Source organism: Apodemus sylvaticus, chromosome 21 (genome assembly GCF_947179515.1).
Source record: "Apodemus sylvaticus chromosome 21, mApoSyl1.1, whole genome shotgun sequence".
In the NCBI taxonomy this organism is placed as follows: Eukaryota; Metazoa; Chordata; class Mammalia; order Rodentia; family Muridae; genus Apodemus; species Apodemus sylvaticus.
In genome coordinates, this window is record NC_067492.1 from 43,381,335 (window position 1) to 43,395,283 (window position 13,949).

The 13,949-nt window shown below is 41.6% G+C and overlaps 1 pseudogene; it reads left to right on the forward strand.

Moving 5' to 3' along the window:
* LOC127671582 (palmitoyl-protein thioesterase ABHD10, mitochondrial-like) overlaps positions 1-13,949 on the forward strand; it is a 124,710-nt pseudogene that overhangs the window by 108,929 nt on the left and 1,832 nt on the right.

Below are 13,949 nucleotides of genomic sequence, written 5' to 3' on the forward strand. Positions count from 1 at the left end.
AGAGAACGTAATTCCTGTGCAAGCTGCCCAGACCAGACTTCAGACAGGGACTCGCGTTCAGGTGTCCCTCAGTCTGATCACTCCTATTGTACAGGCCATGACTCTGTAAACTATTCAGAGAACCCAGAACTCAGCTGTCTCATTTTGAGTTTGTGCTCAACTAAATCTTATAATCCAGTGGTTCTCAGCCTTCTTAGTGCGTCAACCCTATAATACAGTTCCTCATGTTATAGTGACCTCCAACCACAAAATTATTTTTGTTGCTATTCGTAACTGTTACGAGTTGCAAATATTTGATATGCAGGATATGTGACCCCTGGAAAGGGTGATATGACATGTTATAGACCCTTTCTCACATAAATGGCTTTCATTGGAAAATTAAAAGGATCTCCATTTCTACACAATTGATTATTCTGAAAGCAAATGTGTGAGTTTATGTTTTTGTCTTGTTCAGTATGTCATTTTGAAACTTTCTTTTCTATCCATGAAAAATCTTTATAAACCCCAAGTCTGTCACCTCACCCTAGGTTTGGGAAGCTCTGCCTTACAAATTTGTAGCATCCATGAAGTTTATTAACCAAACCTTCACTGTCTTGAGCAAGAGTATTGAACTGACAACATTGACCTAATTTTAAAAAATCCATTGTATCCAAGCAATGGAAGATACCAGGACCAATGGAAATAAAATTAGTTGTTAAAATGAATAAAAGTGTTAATATGGTTTAGAGGCTCATGTCTGAATGCTTAGTACCCAGCTAATGACATTGCTTGGGGGGGGGGGGCAGCGTAGAATCTTTGGGAAATGAGGCGTACCTGGAGGAAATGGATTGCTAGGAAACAGGAGTTCATAGTGCTATTTGTTATTTTTGTAATCTGTGATAAAATACCAGGACTTTTTGGTATTTGGAGCTTTATTGTTCCAAAGGGTTAAAGTTCATAATTATCATGACAATGAACCTGGTAGCAGGCAGTCAGGCATGGTGCTGGAGCAGTAACTAAGAGTTTATATCTGATCCACAGACACGAGGCAAAGAAAGCTAATATGGAAGATATCAATTTTATCAATTTTTGAAACCCCCAAACCAGCTTCCAATAACACACCTCCTCCAATAAGGTCACACCCCCTAATCCTTCCCAAACAGTTCCACCAACTGGGGACCAAGTATTTAAACTATGAGCCCTTGGGGGTCATTCTCATTCAAACCATCCCAAGCCCAGTCTTTTTCCCTCTGCCTGTTATTTGCTTCCTGATCTGCTGAAATATGAGTAGATGAAAAGCCCAAATCACCTTCTCCTTCCACTGATGTAGAGCTCTGCCGGCTGCCATGGGACCACTTGCTACAAAGGATTCCCTGTCATGATAATTATATGCCCGCAGATTGTGAATCTGGGTAAACCCTGCGACAAGGAAAGCTATTAATTCCACAGGTTATTAAGACCATATAGGTGAAGGCAGACAAAAAGGAGTGTGTCAGTTCTATTGTTGTGAAGAGACACCATGACCATGGCAACTCTTATAAAAGAAAGCATTTAATTGGGGCTGGCTGCCTTACAGTCTCAGAGGTTTAGCCCATTATTATGGCAGGAAACATGGTGGCACACAGGCAGACATGGTGCTAGAGAAGAAGCTGAGAGTTCTACATCTAGAGCCACAGCCAGAAGGAAGAAAGAGACACCTGGCCTTTTTCAAACCTCAAAGCATACCCTAGTGATATACTTCTTCTAACAAGGCCAAACCTCCTAATCCTTTTCAAATAGTGCCACTCCCTGATGACTAAACATTCAAATATATGAGCCTATGGGAGCCATTTTTATTCAAACCATCACAAGGGAGAAAGTGGTTGGATATGGCCACCAGCAAGGGTACTCAAGATGTCAAGATCACTGCTAGCTTTGTCTAGCAAGGTTAAGATTGTGTGATAAGCCACTGGTAATCATTCAGTTGCCCAGGAGACAGAATCTCAGCTACCAATAACCACACAACAGTGAGACAGATTTATTAAGCATGCTAAGGAGGAGATTCAAGCTGTACAGTTCATTCTAGTGAATTTTGTGTGAACTCAATTCCTAGACATAAAGGCAAACATTTAAGTTACATACCTTAGAGATAAAATGAGCTGACATCCTGCTGAGCCCATTATTGTTGTTTCCCTGATGATTTGAACTTCTTCCTATCGATAAATCAATTGTACATCCATATCTTCCATCAAGTTGCCCAGAAGGAAACTGAATCAGAAAATGGTTGACCTTTTTCTTCTGAGGTAACATCTTTGAAAATGTGGCCAACATCCTCACAAGTGAGTAAAACCCAGGATATTAGCTACTCACGGCTGTTAGAGCAAATTACTCCAGACTTTGTGTCCTGAGCTAGCAGACATTTGTTTTCTTAGAGTTCAGGATAAAAAGCCCACACTGAGCTCAGATCAAGATGCCAGACTGTGCACACTCCCTTGGGAGTCATCCCTGCCTCTTCCAGCTGCTGGCCTTCCTCAGCTTGTGACCACATGGCTTCAATCTCTGCCTCTGAAGTCATGTTATCTTTTCTTCTGGGTACCAGGACTCTGTCTGTTTCTCTTATAAAGATGCTCATGTTTGAAGTTAGGACCACCTAGAAAATGCAAGATTATTTCCTTATGGAAAAATGTTTAATTTCATTGATAAAACTCTTTTCCTTTTAAGATCATATTTACAGATTTCTGGGGGACTTGAGCCCTCCTATTTTCTGCCTGACTGTTTTTCACACTTAGAATTAATTTTAAAATGTTGATCAGGATTAATTTTAAAACATAGTATCAGGATGGAGAGTTGGCGGATTTCTCTCCCCAGCATCTCCACCAAATCCCTCTAGCCTCTGAAGCTTTTTCCTGATATCTCTACTAGCCCTGTCTATAAGAGCCATTGTCATAGTAGCTTTATATTCCTTGCCCCTGGAGTCATAGCATGTATATTGGCAGAATGCCTCTATGAGCTGCCCTAGAAAAGCTGTAGGTGACTTATCAGGTCCCTGCTCAACCTTACATACCTTGGCCAAATTTGTGGGCTGCCATGCCTTTGAGACCTGCCAATGGAGTCTGGTGTGTTGGTCTTTTAGGTGCCTCTTACCTTTTGTCTGAGGGGGTAATCCTTTTGGCTTCCTGTATTACAAATAAAACAGTCTCAAAGAGATTGATTACTCTCTTGGGAAATATGCCCTTAGTGAGAGAGCTACCATGGTATCAGGATAGGTGGTCTCAGGTCCTCTCCTGCTCCACTCTGTGGTCCTCTCTAAATATCAATTGAGCATAATTATAAATTATAAACTATAAGATAGACATAACACCTAGTTTATCATCCCTGTCAATTAAACATCTGTATTATCTTAAAGACTGTATTGTCTTTAAGTACAGATGAATACTTTTCATCTGTATTATCTTAAAAGACTATTGTATTGCGTAGTTAACTGCAGCTACTACGAACTGGGTTGAATAGTTTGGGCAAGCCCTTCCCCCCAGACCCCAGGCTGAGTTCCAACAAAGTCATCTGGAGGTCCTTGACTCTACTGCTCAGGCAGCTGGGTGGGTCACCTGCTAAATTCAGGAATTCGTAGATCTGGAAGAACAAGGAGCTTAACCTTCACTCTGTGCTTCTCCACCCTAGGTGGGGCAGGATCCTGCCTAGCTCAGGAATCCGTGCTCAACTAAGGCTTGGAGAAGTTCACCTTGACCAATGTCAAGTACACTCTTTGCGCTCCACCCTAGGATAAAAATTCCTACTGTAACCTACTTCCCTATTATGTCCTAACATCAGATTCCTGCCCAAAGCCAGGGATTGTCCTTGGCCAAGGTCAAGTTCCTACCATGTGGCATGACTCCCCAATATGGCTTAAGAATATGACAATACAACTTAAGAATTAACATTGTAAGAGTTGACTTATGTCCTGGCTTTAAATTTTATGTCACCTGAAAATCATTTATTTAAATCTATATCAGCTTTCTCAGGATTAAATAGCTTGGGCTGTCTATGAGACTAACAGTCTTCAATATCATCAGAAATCTAAGAGTAACCAATATTAACTGAAAATATATAGAAAGCTTAACACAGCTTTTAAGACTTAGACATCATAGTCCATGGATTTTTGACATTTTTGAAAACCAACTATCTATGTAAAGTAATGTGGACTGTAAAGTAATGTGGACTGTTGTCTGTTAAACTATCTTCAGCTATTTCTGATTAAAACCTAGAAAACACCCCAACAATAAACTCAGAGCCTTATATTTCTATTTAGCCCTAAACTCATTGGCTTAAATATCTCAGATCAGTAATAATAACAAAGAACTGGGTGTAAATTCTGTACTTTCAAATTTAGTATTTATACCAATGAAAACCTTGACTTTGTATCAAAATAAAACCTGTATTAAATAAGAACTTATGCCTTGAACTTATTACCAATTATAAAGATTTTTATCAAATGAAATTAATTTTATTTTCTCCCGGTTTTAAATCTGACCATTTCTATATTCTCTAGAAAGACCATTTCTTCAATCTGAACATGGATGTTGAGATATGAAGGGGAGTGGCATTTTCTGTAATGGAAATCTCAAAACAAGATTTTAGTATCACAAAGACAGATTTTTCATTTGATATTTTAAAATCTAGTCTTCTGGAGGTCTCCCTTATTTTGACCTCTCTCCCAGAGGAACAATATAACCACAAAGTTTAACATCACATCTATCATAATAATTTAAACAATTTAAAATAAAAGAAATAAACCATCTGTACCAACTTAAACCCCAAATTCTGGCACCTGCCACATTGAGCGTCTTGTCAAGACTTATTTTCCCCACCAGGGGTGTCAGAGTCCAAGTATTTTGTCTCTCCTTTTGTTCTAAGTTGGCACGCTTGAGTCACATGACCTGATTTTGGCGCAGCAGAGTTGCTTTTCAGTCAAAGTCAAAATAATATTGTCTGTCTAAGTCCAAGAACACAAAACACGATACAAAACAACACCACATAGACAGCCTGACCCTGCCAGCATCAGTCCTCTAGATTCAAGAACACAGAGCAAGGAAAATCACACGATTTGCCCAGTTTCAGATACCAGGTGTCCCTGCACAAACTGCAGGGACCAGAAGACAGATGGGGGAGAGCCTTATTTAGCTCTCTCCCAGGTCTAAAGCTTCCTCCAGACCCCCACAGTCTCGACTCTAGCCACAGCCAGTCGAACACACTGCACCAGACAGGCTCTCTGAGCCCCAGAAGCTTGCAAGCAAAAACAAAAGGCTCTAGTGGTCAAACTGTAGACAAAGACACACAAAACTAACAAGTATTCCAAACACACTGGTCCGTGTCTGGACTTAAACAAACAGCCAAATGTAACCTCTGATGGAGTAGGATTCTGCGTCCACTCATTTTTTTGGTAGAAGGAGCACTCTGTCCCCTATGTTCCGAAAAACCACAGTCAGGCTCTCCTGACTGTCTCTCACCCTTGGAGCATCCTCCAGGGTTGCAGCCTGCGGCCCTAGGGTGTCCCCTTCCGCAGCCACTGGGTCCTCACGGCCCACAGCGGCAGCTGCAAACAAACCACAGAGTAGGATTCCATGTCTACTCCTTTCTGTCAACAAATAGAAACCAAGACACATACACAGCGGCACCGCACTCAGGCATTCAGGACATTAAGAACAAAGACATCGCCAGCACACATACATTCCAGAGAGGTCCCCTTTACCTCCAAGTGGTTCTCGCGTGTGAAGGGAAGTCGCACTTCCAGGCCAATGCACCAAGAAAATGTAAGACCCCCAAAAACCAAGGGTGCCCCAGCACCCCACACCCTGGAAGGCGACACCCAAATCACTCTCGAGAAACGGTCTCGATGCAATAACATGAGGATTTCTTTATTCCAGAATTCTGGGTTCCACAGCTGTATACCGCACAGGGTTAGAGGACTGTGGACCAATTAGTTTCCTATTTTCTTGAATGTCTATAGCTGCATGGATTCCTGCATAGGAGTAATGGCGTAAGCAGTTTACAGAAGCAAGATAAGCTTAGCCCATTTCCAGTTACCTTATGGGGCCAGGATCACCTATTCAAGGCCTTTCTGCTAGCTCTAAACAAAGGGCGGGCTCTGGAATGTGACATTTTACCTAGTTTCTAACAAAGCGAGATAACATTTTAAACTTCTGACTTCTTGGGGTCATTAGAGTTAGGCTGTATTATTTTCTATCCTTTCAGTACTACAACCTACCTTCCTGGGATAATCACTCTCCAGTCAACATCCTGGAAGGTAGTGTTAGTCTCTCCACCTAATATCAAATGGGCTGACCAGGAAGTCACCCCAAGAGCATGTCAAGTGCTGTTCAGTAACAAGTACTCATGAAGGAGAGATGACCCAGAGCCACATGTGGTAAAAGACAGTGTCACAAGATGCTGTCATATTTGTTCTGATACCATATTTCTTATGAGGGCCATGAGTTTGGGGATCTTTTGGAATAGGGATGAGCAAGCGTGTGTGTGTGTGTGTGTGTGTGTGTGTGTGTGTGTGTGTGTGTGTGTGTGTGATAAAGATGGGAGTTTTCAGGAGGTAGACTCAGAAGTAGCGTTTGGCCTGTACAATGTTTTGAAAAGCCTTTGGGAACCAACACAAGGGGAAGGAAAGGAGGAATCAGGACAGACAGTGGAAAGATCTAGATGGTGTCAATAACTGTTAACAGCAGTACTGACCAAGCCCACAGGAACTCTGGAGCTGGCAAGGATGGACCCAGGTGATCTCTGGTGTGGTCCACCCAGGAAAAGGTGTGACAACAGGCAATTCAGCTCCCTGAGGTGAGACAGTCCCTGATGAGGTCAGCAGTAGGGATTAATGATGAACAACCCAGAGTTAGACAGAATGAATCCTTCCTGGAAGAAGAATCCTGGCCATGCATCACAATCTCCTCCATTTTCAGAGAATGTGTCCTATGTCATCCCTGAATGTGATAATTTGAATAAGAATGAGCCCTATGGGCTCCAGTAGTTGAATGTTTAGTCACTAGGAAGTAGAATTGCTTGCCAGGACTAGAAGGATTAGGAGGTGTGGCTTGTTGGAGGAAGAGTATCCCTGGGGATGGGCTTTGAGATTTCAAAAGCCCATATCAGGTCCAGGGTCTCCCTCTCTCGGTCTGCTGACCAGGGTTTAGCTCTCAGCTGCTTCTATAGTGCCATGTGTACCTCAGTGTTCCACCATGATGATAATGGACTAAACCTCTGAAACTGTAAGCAAGCCTCTGGTTAAATGGTTTGTTTTGTTTTGTGTTTTAAAAGAGCTGCCTTGATCACAGTGTATTTCCATAGCAATAGAACGGTGACTAAAACACTTAATATTTACCACAATGGAGAGACTTCCGGACAGAAGAATCATCCAGAATCGAGTGAGCTTGGCAGGTCTGGATATTATTTTATTATTGTTAATTATTGAGTTTTGTTTATTTTTCTATTTAAGATGTCCTCAGGAAGCTTGTCACCAATAATTTATTTTCCTCAACAAAACATTTGTTACAAGTGAAACAAACATGCAAGCTCTTACCGTTTCTATTATACTAAAGGTTAAAGTCGGGGATGGTAGGCAATAAAATGGAATACAGGTATCTAAATTATAAAGAAAGAAACATAACGACCTCTGTCTGTGCACAACGTTGCATGCAGAAAACCTTAAGGGACCAAATAAAACCTATTAGAACCAATGAAGAGGTCACCAATGTCACAGAATATGTGCTCAGTACACAAAAGCTGATTGTAGCGCTGTGCACTTACACTGAGCAATCTCAGCAAGAAGTTAAAGCAAGAACTTCACTCATAATAACACAAAAAGAACAAAATTCTTTGGAATTATTTTAATAAAAGAAGTTTAAAAATCATATTCCATCCACCACAAAATGCTGAGGGTAAATCAAAACCTAAGTAAATAGAAAAGACCCTAAACTCATGGCTCAGAAAACCTCAGTGGTAAGAAAAGTATTGTTATTCCCCGTGGGATGAAAACAATCCTGTCATAATTTACAAAGGGCATTTTTTTTTGAGAATTTAGAAAAATTGTTCCTCAAATTTGTAAGGAATTATAAGAGGCTCCAAATAATCACATTGGTCTTTAAAAATAAAAAAAGAAACAGAGTTGGAGGACTCATCCTTTCTGACTTAAACTTTGCTACAAATGCCTGGTGAACAGTCTTTTGACCCATATCATTTAAGTGTAAAGAAGACATGCATTTTATTATATAATGGAATACACACATGTATACATGCACACATGTATATACATGGTAAAAAATAGAATTTAGCCTCCAGAAATAAGCCTACACCCTGTAGCAAAGCTATTCACACACAAGAATAGACTTCAACAGTGTTAGGATCACTGGATAGTCACATACAAAAGAATGAGACAAAACCCCTATGTCATAGCACATAGAAACCTACTCAAAGTGACCCTTTAAATATAAAATATAAAAGCTTAAATATAAAACCTCAAAGTTCAAAATACCTAGAAGTGAGTTGGTATAAATCTTAGTGGCCTTGGATAAGTGCCATATCACATTTTGTAGATGTGATAGCAAAAGCATAAATAGACAACGTGGGCTCCATCAAAATTAAAAACTTTCGTTCTTTTAAAGGTACATAGCTGAAAAATATCCCAATTCATATATCTGATAAAGAGCTTGTATCTACAGTACCTACAGAACTGCTATAGGGATCATGGCAGAACACATGCTTCACATATATGCAAGACCCTGGGTTCAATACCTGCTCATAGGGTGGAGGGTCCTGCACACAAGCTAAATGGTAGAACTATATAGTATAGAAATAATATTCAAGTAAATCTGGGTTGTTGTTTTTCTAAGACTCACTAAGCACTGGTAATCTGTGGAATTATTACACAGACAAAAGAGTTTCTGAAGTTGTTGGTCCTTTGGTGGGTTAGGACATCTACATTCAAATGGAAAGTCAATCTTGTGCCTTCCCTCCTTCTCCTGTGCTATAGAAGAGCAAACATTTTGACCACCTCTTTCTCCACAGCTAAAACTCACTATTTATATCTGCTTCACTCTCAACTCCAAGAATGGCTTCCTAAGTGCTCCTGCTAGTCTCCCACTGAATGGTGTCATTTTTCAAAGACTTCCTGCTGCCCCAAAGATGTGCCCTCCTCCCTCCCATGATCTATAAGATGGTACCATCTAACTCCCACCTTCTTCTCTCTCCCTCCTCCCTCCTCTCTCTCCCTCCAGCCAGGCTGCCTTTTCCAGTTTCCATCTGTACAAGCCCTTCTCAATGGTTGGCCTATACTCTTCTGGACACTTGGAACACTCTACCCTCTACTGATGACCCCTGCTTATTATTTTTTTTTTTTAATCTCAGCTCAAAAACTGCACCAGAAGAAAGTCACCTTTGGTCCCCTACTCTGCAAAAGTTGTCAAGTCACCCATGCCTAGTGTCTATATATCTCCTCCCAATGTATTTGTCCCTAGATTGTTATCCTAATAAACCTATGAAAACAGGTGTCATGCCTATCACATCCATGTTTTTGTTTGTTTGCTTGCAGTTCTTGTTTGGGTTTGAGACTGGGTCCTGCTGTGTGGACCAAGCAAATCTCTGTCAGACCCTGCCTCCTAAGTTGATCTGGCATCTGGGATCTGGGATCTGGGTTCACACAGGTGAACCCCTATGACCAGCTCTTGTTTGCCTTTTTAGTCACAAAAATCTAACATTGTACATCACAGAGAACATACTGGATAAATATTTTCCAAGTGAGTAAATAAATGAGATTAATTCATGCTGGATACACAATGAAGGCACAAGGGAGATTCCACAGGCAGACAGATAAGAAACCTGTCTCTACGGCTCTGCCAATGGGAAAGTCCTTTCACTTCTTCCCGGGCTTCTTAGAAGAAGAGGCACTCTGAAAACAATCTGGGAACCTGAAGAAGCGTGGAACCTTCTACATCATCTTGTCAGATGCTGTGTGTTCACTTATACAAAGGGAAGCTAAAGCCAAATGACCTGGAAATAGAACAAGGATTATGAGAGACTTGGGAACATTGAGAAAGGTGTGTGCTGCATGCACGCACGGACACACACGGATCTATCACATCGAAAACCAATAGTATGTGCAGTCGATGTGCCAGTGAAGAAATTCTAATTAAAACCATCTTGTCCACATTTCCAGTCTCTTGAGCTGAACTCTAAAGTCTGGAACGTCATATTGCTCCCATTTTGCTCCAGAACAAGATTTGTGAGATAAAGCAACAACTTCTGAGTAGAGTATATGGTAGTAGGTAATCACGACACTTGTCACTGCCATCTACAGCAAATGACATGGTATTTCCCAGATAAAGTCAGATTGTTGTTTTATCTCACACTGTGCTGCGCAATCTTCCTTCTGCTTGTGATGACTCTCCCCTGTGTTAAAATTATTAATAACTACTACTAATTATGAAACTTTAGGTGAATTATATTTAGCAGAGTAAGTCTGAGTACTCATGAATCAGGCAGTACCCAGCACCAGGAGAGACCTACCCAGGGTCAGTACTCACAGACAGGATAAGAAATGGCCCAGAAGCAGGATGGTGAGTTGGCATCCATGACTGGCCCAAACTCTGCTGTGTGAGAGTAAGAAATACTCTTGCCCAGCTCCAGTTTGTTTACACACTGTTAAGTTGCAGTTTGCTGTGTAAGAGTCAGCTGTATGGAAACAGCTTAGGCCAAACTCCAGTTGATTTCACCCCTATACAATCAGTTCCTTCCTCAGCTTCTCAGAAACTTCTACTTACTGTCTTGTAAAGGACTCTGCAAACCAGAGACCACAGCCAGTAGAGGGTTGATCCACAGGATGCAAGAAGGAAATCCAATTCAATACAACTCAGCAGCTGGTGTTGGTATAAACTTCTAGAGTCTGACACCAGTGTATTTTAGATATATTTGAGTACAGTACAATTTGGAAAAAGTTTCCTGGTAACAGTCAACTCAATCCCGTGTACACACGAAGTTCAAGGCATGATTACATTGAAACTCTTCTACAAAGCACATGTGACACTTTCTATGAAAGTGGGCTCTATAGGTTAAGGGCCTAGGGGAGGATCTGGTCTGGTCTTACAGAGATGCCAAGCTATAAAGCACATGTGACATCTCCCATAAAAATGGATTCTTTTCACTGAGAAGCAGTACTCAAGATAAAGGTCTAGAGAGGAAGAGTGTGGGATAAATATAATACTTGGAAAGATTCTGGTGTGGGCTTGCCCTCCAGACTAAACAGATCACCAGGCTGTCAACTACATCCATTCCCAGTCTTCTGGGAGGAAAACAGGTTATACAGCTCTTTTGTTAAAGAGACAACACTGTGTGTTTAACATTCCTGGTTTCTCCAGCGCTTGTCTGTGAGCACAAGACCCTTGTGCTCTCTACAGTGTCTCTAGGAGTTCAGTTCCTCTATAGAGCTCAGTATGCCCTTGAGCCAGTCACAATATTGTTCTTAGCATTCTCTAGCATCCCAATGCATAGCATGTGCATGGTTAACAACAACGTTAGCAACAAGGCAAAACTCACTCAGGGTAAAAATCTCCAGTGAAAAGTGCCTCAGAAGGTGCTATGGAGATGGCTCAGTTGGTAAAAATGTTTGCTGTAAGAACATGAGGAAGAAGTAGATTCTGCTTTCAGGACCTGCATAAGAAGCCAGGAACAGTGGATATGTCTGTAATGCCACCACTAAGGAAGTCAAAATAGGAGTATCGCTGGGGTCATCTGGGTGTAGCCAATGAGTGAGCTCTGAGTTCAGTAGAAGATCCTATTTCAAAAACATAAGGTGGAAAAGCAACCTCATCCACAACCTCTAGCCTCCTGCCTCCCCCACTCACCTTATGGTGCCTCAGAAGGATATAATTATGGTATGTTTCCTACTTCATTCAATAATCACATTTTCCTTCAGTTTTAGGGCAGATCACTTTTTATTTGGGTGCTAGATAAAAATAATCGGTCCATGTTCAGGATCTCTATCACACAATCCACACACGTATCTGAAACTGCATCTACTGCAGAGAGGCATAGAAGAGTTGAGACAAACAAATGGGCAAAAATTCAGCCCCTTATTCATGTTCCCCTAGAGCTGTAGGGTAGAAAGGCTAGCAAAATCACCCTCACCAATTAAACCAATCTCCAGAGCCCACCTACCTCACCAAAAATAATAGTGAATGTAGATATAGCTCCTGATACATCATGCATGTTACTTCAACCTAAATTTAAGCTAGGATTCTATGTAATCTAGGTTTGTCAGAATTTACATTAAAGTGGGGTGGGGGGAACCAGACTGGAGAGATGGCTCACAGATAAAGTTGCTTGAATCCAAGCCTGATGAGCTGGTGCTAGTCCCCGGGCCCCACATATTAGAAAGAAATAACTTCACAATTTGTCTTCTGCACCATGGTAGCCACACCCACACATACATACACTAAGTAGATAAATATTATTTAAAACTTTAAAACAGCTAGAGGCTGTGGTCAAATAGAAATTCCTTCAGAATAATGACTTTCTCTGGCATATTGTCTTAGTTTCTTTTCTGTTGTTGTATGTCTTAGTTAGGGTTTTACTGCTGTGAACAGACACTGTACTGGCTGGTTTTGTGTGTCAACTTGACACAGGCTGGAGTTATCACAAAGAAAGGAGCTTCAGTTGACGAAGTGCCTCAATGAGATTCAGCTGTAAGGCATTTTCTCAATTAGGGATCAAGGAGGGAGGGCCCCTTGTGAGTAGTGCTATCTCTGGACTGGTAGTCTTGGGTTCTACAAGAGAGCAGGCTGAGCAAGCCAGGGGAAGCAAGACAGTAAGGAACATCCCTCCATGGCCTCTACATCAGCTCCTGTTTCCTGACCTGCTTGAGTTCCAATCCTGACTTCCTTTGGTGATCAATAGCAATGTGGAAATGTAAGCTGAATAAACCCTTTCCTCCCCAATTTGCTTTTGGGTCATGATGTTTGTGCAGTAAAAAAAACCCTAAGACAAATAGGTACCAGCATAGTGGGGTATTCCTGTGACAACCAGACCATGTTTTGGGAAGGACTGTGGATGGACTTTGGAACTTTGGGCTAGATGATCTATGCAGTGTTAAGAGCTCTGTGTAGGAGCTTGGAAGATAGTGTTGAGAACAGTACAGATGAGGCCTGGCTTGTGAAATTTCAGAGGGAAGATTAAAGACTTATCAGGGCCATTGCTGTTTTAATTGTGAAGATTCTGTGGTTTTGTTTGGCTGGGGCTAAAGAATCAGCTATGATTAACAAGATACCAGAACTACCAAATCAAAGCTTTTGCATTACTGGAACTATTGATGCTGGTTAGCTGGAGCTAAGAAAATAGTGGTAATTATGAAGAGACCAGCATCATTGAGGTGAAATCTTCTGGGAAGTGTTTTCTAAGAGCACAAAGATGCTGTGTTCCAGAGAAAGCCAAGGTTGTACCTTGTGCTGTGACTGGACTTGGTAATGTGTAAGAGTCACCCAAGTGGTACTGGTTTTGAAGGCATGAAGGGGTTATGGGGAGCAGCTGAGGCTTGGCACTGTGAGAGGCCATGGAAGGCCATTGGTGAAGGTGCAGCCTCAGTTGCAATTGATGGCCCAGGACTGAAGGGATCATGCAAAGGAGTTGAGGCTTGGCACCATGAAGAGAGCCTATGAGAGGCTATTGGTGAAGCCTAGTTACAGTGGAGGACAGCAGTGTTTTGGAGATGCCAGTATCATGAGATGACCATCAAGAACAGCAGCAGCAGTGGAGTATAGGCAGCTGGACCCTCGATGACAAGGTGTATGCTACGAAGGGCAGAGCTGGAGAAGTGACCCAAGCCCTTGAAGGAACCCAGAAGGTCGTGAGTAGATCCCAGACATTGGATGGTTGGAGTGTGATTTTGCTTTTTATTGTGACTGTGCCCTGATATTTTTCCCTCTTAAAGGAAGAAATTATTTTAG